Raw genomic sequence first — 13,539 nt, forward strand, 5'->3', positions numbered from 1 at the left:
GTGACCATGGCTTGGTGGGCAAGGGCCACGAGCTGAGTGGGGCCTCCCTGGGGGCATTGCCCAGCTGGGCACATGTCGTGCACCTGCGAACACAGTGTTCCAGGTCTGCATCAATTCCCGGCCACCATACATGTGACCGGGCAATGGCCTTCATTAGCACGATGCCTGGGTGCTCGCTGTGCAGTTCCCTGATGAATGCTTCCCTTCCCTTCTGGGGCATGACTACCTGGCTGCCCCATAGTAGGCAGTCGGCTTGGATGGAGAGATCATCCATCCGTCTGTGAAACGGTCTGACCTCTTCAGGGTTGCTCCATGTGCGGGCGCCCAGTCCCCAGTAAGGACACATTTCTTAATCAAGGAGAGGAGGGGATCTCTGTTTGTCCATGTTTTGATCTGGTGGGCTGTGATGGGGGAGCCTGCGCTGTCGAAAGCATCGACAGCCATGACCATCTCAGCGTTGTGCTCCGCTGCCCCCTCAGTGGTGGCCAGTGGAAGCCTGCTGAGTGCGTCAGCGCAATTTTCGGTGCCTGGCCAGTGCCGGATGGTGTAGTCATACGCAGCCAGTGTGAGAGCCCATCGCTGTATGCGAGCTGACGCATTGGCATTGACAGCTTTGCTGTCTGACAACAGGGATGTTAACGGCTTGTGGTCCGTTTCTAACTCGAAACTTCTGCCAAAAAGGTACTGGTGCATCTTTTTCACCCCGTAGACACATGCGAGTGCTTCCTTTTCAACCATCCCATATCTCCGTTCTGCTTGGGAGAGTGACAAGGAAGCTTAAGCCACAGATTAGAGTTGGCCCTCATCATTACTCTGCTGCAACACTCACCCAACCCCATAGGATGATGCATCACATGTTAAAACCAATTTCTTACAGGGGTTGTACAGAGTCAACAGCTTATTAGAACAAATATGGTTCCGCGCCCGATTGAAAGCCCGTTCCTGACAATCCCCCCAAAACCAATCGTAACCCTTACGCAGGAGCACACGTAGCAGCTCCAACAATGTGCTTAAGTTTGGCAGAAAGTTCCAGAAGTAGTTCAATAGTCCCAGAAATGAACACAACTCCGATGTGTTGCCGGGCCTGGGTGCGTGACGGATCGCCTCCGTTTTGGATTCGGTAGGCCGGATCCCGTCTGCAGCAACCCTCCTGCCCAAAAACACACACTTGGACTTCTTTAATCGCAGGCCTACCCGGTCCAGTCGGGGTAGCACCTCCTTAAGATTGTGGAGGTGTTCCTCGGTGTCTTGACCCGTGATAAGGATGTCGTCCTGAAATACGATTGTTCTGGGGTTGGATTTGAGCGGGCTTTCCATGTTCCTTTGAAAGATAGCGGCTGCTGAACGAATGCCAAACAGACACCTGTTGTAAGCAAACAGCCCCTTGTGCGTGGTGATGGTGGTCAGTAGCTTGGATTCTTCGGCCAGTTCTTGGATCATGTAGGGCGAAGTGAGGTCCAACTTGGTGAACAGCTTGCCGCCTGCCAGCGTGGCAAAAAGATCCTCCGCTCTCGGAAGCAGGTATTGGTCTTGTAGTGACACTCGGTTAATGGTGGCCTTGTAGTCGCCACAAATCATGACCGAGCCATCCGTTTTTAGGACAGGGTCAATGGGGCTTGCCCAGTCGCTGAATTCAACGGGTGAAATTATGCCCTCTCTTAGCAATCTTTCCAACTCACTCTCAATTTTCTCCCGTATGACAAACGGCACAGCTCTGGCTTTGTGGTGCACTGGTCTGGCATCCGGGGTAATGCGTATAATTACTTTGGTACCTTTGAAAGTCCCGACACCAGGTTGAAATAGTGACTCAATCTTTTGTAGGACCTGTGAGCACGAACTTTGCTCCACAGATGAAATGGCGTGCACAACCCCCATTTCCAGTTCTTCTCGGCTAGCCAGCTCCTCTCCAAAAGCGCAGGACCATTTCCCGGGACAATCCAGAGTGGCAGCCGGTTCTCTGATCCATTATGTGTGACCATCAACATTGCACTGCCTAGCACTGGGATGATCTCTTTGGTGTATGTCCATAATTGCGTGTCAATGCGTTCTAATTTGGGCCTGCTAGCTCGGAGTGGTCATAGTTTCTCTAATTGTTGGACACTCATAAGTGACTGGCTGGCTCCTGTGTCCAGCTCCATTTGTACCGGGATGCCATTTAACAGTACTCTCATCATCATAGGTGGAGTCTTTGTGTATGAGCTGTGGATGTTTGCCACCTGAACCCGCTGAACTTCAGCATCCATTGCTGTGTCCCAAGCATAACCCTGCCTTGCAGACCCCTCTTGTGATTCATCTGCTTCGTAAATCAGCCTCGCTGCGGGCTTCCTGCACATTCTGGGCAAATGTCCACTGAAGTTACAATTTCTGCAGATAAATTGTTGAAACCTGCAGGTTTTCGCAGCATGTCTGCCCCCGCACCTCCAGCATGAGCTGAGATTATTGTGAACAAAAGAGCTATTACCAGGCATTATTCTCTGATTGTCTCTGATTACTCTTGAGCACTCTGTTAATGGGTGTCAATGGCCCCATCCCGAGACGTATTGTCGCTTGTGATGTTGTCATTGTCTGTTTGACCTGCCATTGTCTGTGTTGAGGACCCACTCTAGAGTCTGTTACTCCTGGTTGGTGTCGAATTGTCCTAGCTGCCTGCAGGATTCTGAGTCGTGTTTACCATGTTAACTCCCTGCTCCATCGCCACATTGGGAGCAGAGTTGCGCGCGTATATGATCTTGGTTTCCTCCTCCCCCGCCATGAAGGTTTGAGCCATCAACGCCGCTGCTTCCAAGGTCAAGTCCTTGGTCTCAATTCCTAAAAATCCTGGCATGACCAATGCCCAATGCCCTCAATAAAGAAATCCCTTAACATCTCCCCCCTGTAGGCGTCTGTGAACTTACAGAGGCTGGCCAAGCGCCGAAGGTCCGCAACAAAGTCAGGTTTGCTCTGCCCTTCCCGACGTCGGTGCGTATAGAAACTGTGTCGGGCCATGTGTATACTGCTCGCCGGTTTGAGGTGCTCACCGATCAGTTTGCTGAGCTCCTCAAAAGTCTTGCTGCCAGCTTCTCAGGTGCGAGCAGGTCTTTCATCAGCACATACGTTTTAGGTCCACAGCTGGTCAGTAGATGCGCCCTTCGTTTGTCATCCGCTGCCGCTCCCAGCCAGTCCTTCGTGACAAAGCTCTGCTGGAGCCTCTCAACGAAATCATCCCAGTCCTCACCAACACAGTACCATTTCTCCATGCTACCTGTGGCCATTCTCATGAGTCATTGATTCCCGTTTCTCGTCGCTAAATGTTATGTCCTTACACTCTACTGCATATCAACACAAGGCACATATTGGAGACAAGGTCACTCTGTGACCTGTACCTTTATTCACAGGACCAAGGAGTGCTGACCCTGTGTGGGACCTCCCTTTATATACCTGGATGACCAGGTGAGGAGTGTCCCCCACAAGTTCACCCCCTGTGGTCAAGGTATGCATTTCTTATGTGTTTCCAGCATTGTTACATGAAGGTTACAGCGACATGAAGGTTACATACATGACACATAGAAACATAGAAATTAGGTGCAGGCCATTCGGCCCTTCGAGCCTGCACCACCATTCAATAAGATCATGGCTGATCATTCAACCTTAGTACCCCTTTCCTGCTTTCTCTCCATACCCTTTGATTCCCTTTAGTTGTAAGGACCATATCTAACTCCTTTTGCAATATATCTAATGAACTGGCCTCAACAATTTTCCACAGGTTAACCACTCTCTGAGTGAAGAAATTTCTCCTCTTCTCAGGCCTAAATGGCTTACCTCTTATTCTTAGACCCCTGGTTATGGAACTCCCCAGCATGGGAACATTCTTCCTGCCTCTAACCTGTCCAATCCCGTCAGAATTGTATATGTTTCTATGAGACTCCCTCTCATTCTTCTAAACTCCAGTGGATACAAGTCCAGTTGATCCAGTCTCTCCTCATATGTCAGTCCTGCCATCCTGGGAATCAGTCTGGTGAACCTTCGCTGTACTCCCTCAATAGCAAGAACATCCTTCCTCAGATTAGGAGACCAAAACTGAACACAATATTCCAGGATTGGCCTCACCAATGCTCTGTACAACTGCAGTAAGACCTCCCTGCTCCTACACTCAAATCCTCTAGCTATGAAGGCCAACATGCCATTTGCTTTCCTCACCGCCTGCTGTACCTGCATGCCAACCTTCAATGACTGATGTACCATGACAGCCAGGTTTCATTGCACCTCCCCTTTGCCAAATCTGTCACCATTCAGATAATATTCTGTCTTCCTGTTTTTGCCACCAAAGTGGATAACCTCACTGTATCTGCCATGCATTTGCCCACTCACCAAACCTGTCCAAGTCACCCTGCAGCCTCTTAGCATCCTCCTCACAGCTCACACCGCCATCCAGCTTAGTGTCATCTGCAAACTTGGAGATATTACATTAAATTCCTTTATCTAAATCATTGATGCATATTGTAAATAGCTGTGGTCCCAGCACTGAACCCTGCGGCACCCCACTGGTCACTGTCTGCCATTCTGAAAAAGACCCGTTTATTCTGACTCTCTGCTTCCTGTCTGCCAATCAGTTCTCTATCCACGTCAATACATTAACCTCAATATCATGTGCTTTAATTTTGCACACTAATCTCTTGTGTGGGATCTTGTCAAAAGCCTTTTTCAAAGTCCAAATTCACCACATCCACTGGTTCTCCCTTGTCCACTCTACTAGTTACATCATCAAAAAATTAAAGAGGATTTGTCAAGCATGATTTCCCTTTCAGAAATCCATGATGACTTGGACCAATCCTCTCACTGCTTTCCAAATATGCTGCTATTTCATCGTTAATAATTGATTACAACACTTTCCCCACCGATGTCAGGCTAACCGGTCTATAATTCGCTGTTTTCTCTCTTCCACCTTTTTAAAAAAGTGATGATACATTAGCTACCCTCCAGTCCATAGGAACTGATCCAGATTCAATAAAATGTTGGAAAATGATCACCAAGGCATCCATTATTTCTAGGGCCACTTTCTTAAGTACTTTGGGATGCAGCCTATCAGGCCTGGGGATTTATCAGCCTTCAATCCTATCAATTTCCCTAACACAATTTCCTGACTAATAAGGATTTCCTTCAGTTTCTCCTTTTCGCTAAACCCGCGAACCTCTAGTATTTCCATAAGGTTATTTGTGTCTTCCTTAGTGAAAACAGATCCAAAGTATTTGTTCAATTGGTCTTCCATTTCTTTGTTCCCCATTATAAATTCGCCTGATTCTGACTGCAAAGTACCTATGTTGGTCTTTACTAATCTTTTTTTCTTCACATATCTATAGAAGCTTTTGCAGTCAATTTTTATGTTCCCTGAAAGCGTCCTCTCTTAATCTATTTTCCCCTCCTAATTAGACCCTTTGTCCTCCTCTGCTGAATTGTAAATTTCTCCCAATCCTCAGGTTTGCTGCTTTAACTGGCCAATTCATATGCCTCTTCCTTGGATTTAACACTATCCCTAATTTCCCTTGTTAGCCACGGTTGAGCTATCTTCCCCCTTTTATTTTTATTCCAGACAGGGATGTACAATTGTTGAAGTACATCCATGTAATCTATAAATGTCTGACATTGCCTATCCATCATCAACCCTTTAAGTATAATTTTCCAGTCTATCCTAGCCAATTCACATTTCATACCATCGAAGTTCCCTTTCCTAAAGTTCAGGAGGATCCTAGTCTCTGAATTAACATTGTCACTCTCCATCTTAATAAAGAATTCTACCATATTATGGTCACTCTTCCCCAGGGGGCCTTGCACAACAAAATTGAAAATTAGTCCTCTCTCATTACACAACACCCAGTCTAGGATGGCCATCTCTCTAGTTGGTTCCTCGACATATTGGTCTGGAAAGCCATCCCTAATATACTACAGGAAATCCTCCTCCACCGCATTGCTACCAGCTTGGTTAGCTCAATCTATATTTAGATTAAAGTCACCCATGATAACTGCTGTACCTTTATTGCACGCATCCCTAATTTCTTGTTTGATGCCATCCCCAACCTCACTCACTACTGTTTGGTGGTCTGTACACAATTCCCACTAGCGTTTTCTGCCCTTTGGTATTCCACAGCTCTACCCATACAGATCCACATCATCCAAGCTAATGTCCTTTGTTATTATTGCGTTAATTTCCTCTTTAACCAGCAACACTACCCCACCTCCTTTTCCTTTCTGTCTATCCTTCCTGAATGTTCAATACCCCTGGATGTTGAGTTCCCAACTGTGGTCACCCACGAGCCATGTCTCCGTAATCCCAATTATATCATAATCGTCAATAGCTATCTGCGCAGTTAATTCATCCACCTTATTATGAATACTCCTCGCATTGAGGCACAGAGCCTTCAGGCTTGTCTTTTTAACACTGTTTGTCCCTTTAGGCTTTTGCTGTAATGTGGCTCTTTTTGATTATTGCCTTGGGTTTCTCTGCCCTCCACTTTTACTATTCTCCTTTCTATCTTTTGCTTCTGCCCCCATTTTACTTCCCTCTGTCGCCTGCATAGGTTCCCATCCCCCTGCTATATTAGTTTAACCCCTCTCCAACAGCACTAGCAAACACTTCCCCTAGGACAATAGTTCCGGTCCTGTCCAGGTGCAGACTTTCCGGTTTGTACTGGTCCCACCTCCCCCAGAACCGGATCCAATGTCCCAGGAATTTGAAACCTTCCCTCTTGCACCACTCCTCAAGCTACATATTCATCTTAACTATCCTGCTATTTGTATTCTGACTAGCATGTGGCACTGGTAGCAATCCTGAGATTACTACCTTTGAGGTCCTACTTTTTAATTTAGCTCCTAGCTCCCTAAATTCGGCTTGTAGGACCTCATCCTGCTTTTTACCTATCTCGTTGGTACCTATATGCACCATGACAACTGGCTGTTCACCTTCCTCCTCCAGAATGCCCTGCAGTCGCTCCGAGACATCCGTGACCCCTGCACCAGGCAGGCAACATACCATCTTGGAGTCTCGGTTGTGACTGCAGAAACGCCTATCTATTCCCCTTACAATAGAATCCCCCACCACTATAGCTCTCCCAATCTTTTTCCTGCCCTCCTGTGCAGCAGAGCCACCCACAGTGTCATGAACGTGGCTGCTGCTGCCTTCCCCTGGTGAGCCTACTCCTCTAACAGTATACAAAGTGGTATGTCTGTTTTGGAGGGAGATGACCGCAGGAAACTCCTGCACTACCTCCCTACTCCTGCTCTGCCTGATGGTCACCCATTCCCTATCTGCCTTTATAACCTTTACCTGCGGTGTGACCAACTCACTGAACGTGGTATCCAATGTCTTTTGATTTAACTATGTGTAAGAATAAAAGTGTTTATTCATGATTAAAATTGATTATGTGTATATATAAATGTTAAAATTGTAGATTATACGGAAAGGCCTGTTTGTGTTGAGATAAAATGAAAGCGCACAGATTGCCAGCATAGGCTACGTTTTGTAAGAAACAAAATGAAAGTCCCCAGTGCTGCCACATGGGTTTTGTGTATTGGAAAGCCATTTAAACAAATCAAGGATGGCTGAGCCAGACCAGACAGCCACATGTGTGAGGAGAGTCAATAAGGAGCTGTCCTGGCACCAAGATCCAATCATGAGGCTTTCAGAGGGACAATGGACTTAAGGGATTTAAAAACTCAAGCCACACAGGTTGCTCTCTCTCTCTTGGACACACGGCATGAGACATCCATGAAGACCAGCTAAAACAGCAAATCATGTGACCAAACCAGCCAGCAAAAGGGTCGTAACATATATCACTCGTTATTATAACTCATTGTAGCTCTGTTATAACATAGAAACATAGAAACATAGAAAATAGGTGCAGGAGTAGGCCATTCGGCCCTTCTAGCCTGCACCGCCATTCAATGAGTTCATGGCTGAACATTTCAACTTCAGTACCCCATTCCTGCTTTCTCGCCATACCCCTTGATCCCCCTAGCAGTAAGGACCTCATCTAACTCCTTTTTGAATATATTTAGTGAATTGGCCTCAACAACTTTCTGTGGTAGAGAATTCCACAGGTTCACCACTCTCTGGGTGAAGAAGTTCCTCTGCATCTCGGTCCTAAATGGCTTACCCCTTATCCTTAGACTGTGACCCCTGGCTCTGGACTTCCCCAACATTGGGAACATTCTTCCTGCATCTAACCTGTCTAACCCCGTCAGAATTTTATATGTTTCTATGAGGTCCCCTCTCATTCTTCTGAACTCCAGTGAATACAAGCCCAGTTGATCCAGTCTTTCTTGATAGGTCAGTCCCGCCATCCCGGGAATCAGTCTGGTGAACCTTCGCTGCACTCCCTCAATAGCAAGAATGTCCTTCCTCAGGTTAGGAGACCAAAACTGTACACAATACTCCAGGTGTGGCCTCACCAATGCCCTGTACAACTGTAGCAACACCTCCCTGCCCCTGTACTCAAATCCCCTTGCTATGAAGGCCAACATGCCATTTGCTTTCTTAACCGCCTGCTGCACCTGCATGCCAACCTTCAATGACTGATGTACCATGACACCCAGGTCTCTTTGCACCTCCCCTTTTCCTAATCTGTCACCATTCAGATAATAGTCTGTCTCTCTGTTTTTACCACCAAAGTGGATAACCTCACATTTATCCACATTATACTTCATCTGCCATGCATTTGCCCACTCACCTAACCTATCCAAGTCGCTCTGCAGCCTCACAGCATCCTCCTCGCAGCTCACACTGCCACCCAACTTAGTGTCATCCGCAAATTTGGAGATACTACATTTAATCCCCTCATCTAAATCATTAATGTACAGTGTAAACAGCTGGGGCCCCAGCACAGAACCTTGCGGTACCCCACTAGTCACTGCCTGCCATTCTGAAAAGTACCCATTTACTCCTACTCTTTGCTTCCTGTCTGACAACCAGTTCTCAATCCATGTCAGTACACTACCCCCAATCCCATGTGCTCTAACTTTGCACATCAATCTCTTGTGTGGGACCTTGTCGAACGCCTTCTGAAAGTCCAAATATACCACATCAACTGGTTCTCCCTTATCCACTCTACTGGAAACATCCTCAAAAAATTCCAGAAGATTTGTCAAGCATGATTTCCCTTTCACAAATCCATGCTGACTTGGACCTATCATGTCACCTCTTTCCAAATGCACTGCTATGACATCCTTAATAATTGATTCCATCATTTTACCCACTACCGATGTCAAACTGTTCATAATGTGCATGTGTGTGTCTTTTTAAGATAATTGATCACTGCTGCTAATGTGCATGTGTGTATGTTTTTAATAAACCATTCCAATTGTTTTGAACGAATAATCTCACTGTCAAATATAAGCCCAGAGAGATTCAGAAATCTTACAAAATTGGTGGAGAATGCGGGCAACTGGCGAGACAGCTTTTTGCTAATTATTTTGAACAATTGGAAATCTCGGGAGTTGCAATTATCGCCTGCGTTGTGATTATAATTGAAACAATTGAACGGATCGGGAGTTGCGACTTGGGGAGCAGTCATCTCAATAGTTGTAACTGTTTAAATGGGTTGGGTTCGAACTGTTTAAGTGGGGGCCCACCAGTCGTTATATTCAAAAGATACAGGATGAAGGGATCGGTCATGGACAGAAAGCCAACAATAAAAAGTAATGTTGAGCTAGTTTATCAGGAGAGGATGTCCAAAAAGCTCCCAATGCAAGACACAGAAGAGTTAAGGGCACAGGCACAGCACGAGACCTGTGTCATTTGGGAAGATGCTGAAAATTATACAGGAGAGGGTAGATAGGGGAGAGCTGAGATCAAAATGGGCAAACAGTCTTGTGGCATTTAGCGCTTTTTATTGTGGCAGGAGAGATGAGGGATTAATAAGGCAAGACGCCAAAGTGATACAAAATTTGAAAGAATTGCAAGTAAAAGAGTGTTGTGGAGTATTAAAAATATAACACTCACACAAAAGGTCTTTTATCGAGAAAAGAGTTGTTTATTAAAACCTGATTAATCAAGGGAGATCCGGCCTCATCAGTACCGTTACTGAGTGCTCTCAACGCCGATCTTACAGGACAGGCAGTGCAATTACATGGTTATAAAGTCGAAATACAGAAACTAGGCAGGGAAGTGTTCCATTGGTTATTTGCCACCAGTCCCCGCCCACCTACTACTAATACATTGGTTGATGCAGGTTACAAGCAATTTCATTGGTTACAGTAATTTCTAATGATTCTATTGGCACATCCAGTTCTGACTGCTGTTGCTAGGGAACAGCCCTGCAGGTTATGTGTACTTTCCTGGAAACGTCTTTGGCAGAATCTGGTGACAATCTGCTTTAAAGAGGCTTTTGTCCCTCTTATCTCCTGTGTCTGGAACATCATGGCCTTCTCTCATTATTTCTGTGAGCTGTCAATGTAAATCTTGTGGGTGTTCTTATCTCCTAAGAGAATTTTTCTGACCTTCGTTTTTCTGCCTAATTCAGCTATTCTACCATGAATACATTTTAAACCTTACTCTCAGTGTTTCTTACTTTATTTTAATTACACCGAATTACTTTACCCCTAATTAAGTTTTTTCGCCCTTACTAAGAGATTCAGTTAAAAGAAAGAGAGAATGAAGGTATAAAACAGAAAAAGGAAGAAGGTCTCCAACTTGTAAAGCAGTTAAAAAGGGAGAAATACAGCATTTAAGACAAGAAATTGGCCATTTAAACCACAGTATTAAGCAATTAGAAAGAGGGGTCGAGCAGGCAACTTCACTGATACAGCAACAAAGCCTTTCAAACTTAAATGCCACCGCAGCCATTGTTGAAGTAAATGAAAACAAATTAGAGTTAAAAAATTATAAATTGGAAAACTTGAGGCTGCAGCAAGAGATAGAAGATGCTAGAGGTGCATTAAGAGAAGTAATTAAGAAGCCACATAGGGAGGCAGATCACTCCCAGTGCCAACGAGAAATAGCGAGGCTAAAAAGTAAGTTAGGGGAGAAGAAGGCCCTGGTATCCGCAGTAACATGGGAGCCATAACAGAGACAGTAGAAGGGGAAAAGGGAAAACAGATTGGGAAGAGGAAGGAAGTCAGTATAATCCCCAGGAGAGTGGTGTGGAATGGGATACCTTGGAGACACAAGAGCCAATCATAGCCGTAGTAACCACTTCTTCACGAAGTAATGTGCACGGCAACATCACAAGTTACCATACCGACTCACAGCCCATATCTGGTGCTGACGCCATGGCGTGTAGCCATGAGTTGGGGTCCACTAAGGATGAGGACGACCCACTGGAAGTTAATTGGAGGTGGGAAAATTTCAGGAGAGGTCACCCCGAGTTGGAAGAGAGAGACTTAACACTGTTATGTATGCATGGTATATGATGTCTGTAACACTGAATGTACCTTACACTGTACATACATTACTGCACACCGGAGGGTGCTGCTGCTGGAGACCTAAGGGTTACCTACACACTGCAGGCAACCCAATATAAAAGGCAGCTCACAGCTTGGTGTCTTCACTCGAGGAGCTGCAAATAAAGGACTACAGTCTACAGTTTGAGTACCATATCCTGCCTCACGGAGTCATTACCAAAGGTGCCTGCATACACAACTGGCGACGAGGTCAGGAACTACATGCTCAGCATGTCGACTCTCAGCAACTTTCAGCAATTTACCGATGGGGAGGATTGGAACGTTTTTGTAGAAAGATTGGAACATTTCTTCATAGCTAATGACCTGGATGTGGACACACCGGCTACACGACTGAACAAGCGCAGGGCCATCCTGCTTAGCATTTATGGGCCCACCACCCATTGTCTCATCAGGGACTTGCCAGCCTTGGAGAAGACAACCACCAAGAGCTATGAGGAACTTGTAACACTAATACAGGAGCAACTAAACCAAAAGACAGCATTCTCACAGCCAGGCACTGGTTCTACACTTACCGGCGACCCGAAGGCCAAGGAATTACCAAGTATGCTGCACATTTAAGAAGACTAGCTGCACCGTGTGATTTTGGAGACCACCTAAATGACCACTAACAGACATATTTGTCATCGGAATCGGCCACAAGGGCCTCCGACACAAATTGCTCTCTGCGGCCATCACAGTCACTCTGCAGAAAGCCATTCAAGTGAGCCAGGCCTACATGGTTTCGGCCGGTGACTCCAGGCGAATACTGACCCAGGACACTAAACCGGCAAATGCAGTGCATCGCATGGCTACTTTTAAAGGCAGAAATGCTGCCCCGAGTCCCGCAACCCTGAGTCCGCCACATGGGGCAAACCGGATAGCCCTGTGCTGGCACTGTGGAGGAAACCACAGAGCCCACCAGTGCTGCTACAAAGATTATACATGCAAAGGCTGCAAAGAAAAAGGGCACCTTCAGAGAATGTGCAGAAAAAGCTTTACTCACCGAGTCGCTGAAGAGTTGGCTGATCACCAGGGCTCCGACACAGATGAAGATGAAGCTGCTCAATCCCTGGAAGAAAAGTATGGAGTTTATACCTACTCCACCGAAAGTTCTCCAAGGGCGATGGAAGTCGACATCGACAGGGCCCCAGTTTCCATGGAGATCGTCACAGGGGTGAGCCAGTCTGTGATGAACCAAACGACCTTTGAAAAAACTTGGATGAATCCAGCCACTCGACCAAAACTGTCTCCTGTCCAAGTGCAGCTACTCACCTACACTAAAGGTAAAATCCAAATCGTTGGCAGCGTGGACATCCAGGTCTCCCAGGGCGGCATGTTGAACAAACTCCCCCTGTGGATTGTTGCTGGAGATAGTCCCATGCTGCTGGGAAGCAATTGGATGAACCCGGTCCAAATCAGTCGAAGTGGCAGTAATCGACATCAAACATAGATCCATTGCTGCATCTAGAGATCCCACTGTCCAGTTCGACGGCATGGTGAAATCTCCAGGACTACACCACGGCGAAATCTCCAGGATCGCAAACCCAAACTCCACCTTCCGGGCCGGGGCAGGACTCCAAGCGGCAAACATCATTGAAAGAAGTGGATTCCCAACATCCATTGCCGAACCTGAGGAAGAAAAGATCACCACAGCCTACCTGAAGGAGAGTCAGAAGATGGCTGTCGTACCACGAGGAGAAAAATCTAAAATCAAAATGGCCACGACCAGACCATGAGGGGCAGCATTGGAGGAGTGACACGTGACATCGAGCAGCCAATCGGATTTGAAGACTCCCTTAAAGGAGACCAGTAACCAAAAAAATTTAAAGGGACAGTTTCAACTTAAAGATGACATGGACTTTAAAGCTAAAAATGCAGTAAAAGGGTACAAGTATGATAATGTAACCATGAATTGTGATGCTGGTGTAACTAACGTGAAAAATGAAATGAATGCTTATGTAAGTAAGGTTAAGAACAAGCTTGTTATATGTGATGATTATGACAGAGAGTTTGAAATACCTAATGTAACCATGTCTGGAGAGACCATGATACCAAAAAGTGATGCAAATGTTGTTATTAACAATATAAAGGCAGTCAATAATGTAGACTCGACTATGTATGACCAGAGTT

This window comes from Pristiophorus japonicus, chromosome 6 (assembly GCF_044704955.1).
Source record: "Pristiophorus japonicus isolate sPriJap1 chromosome 6, sPriJap1.hap1, whole genome shotgun sequence".
Taxonomy (NCBI): Eukaryota; Metazoa; Chordata; class Chondrichthyes; family Pristiophoridae; genus Pristiophorus; species Pristiophorus japonicus.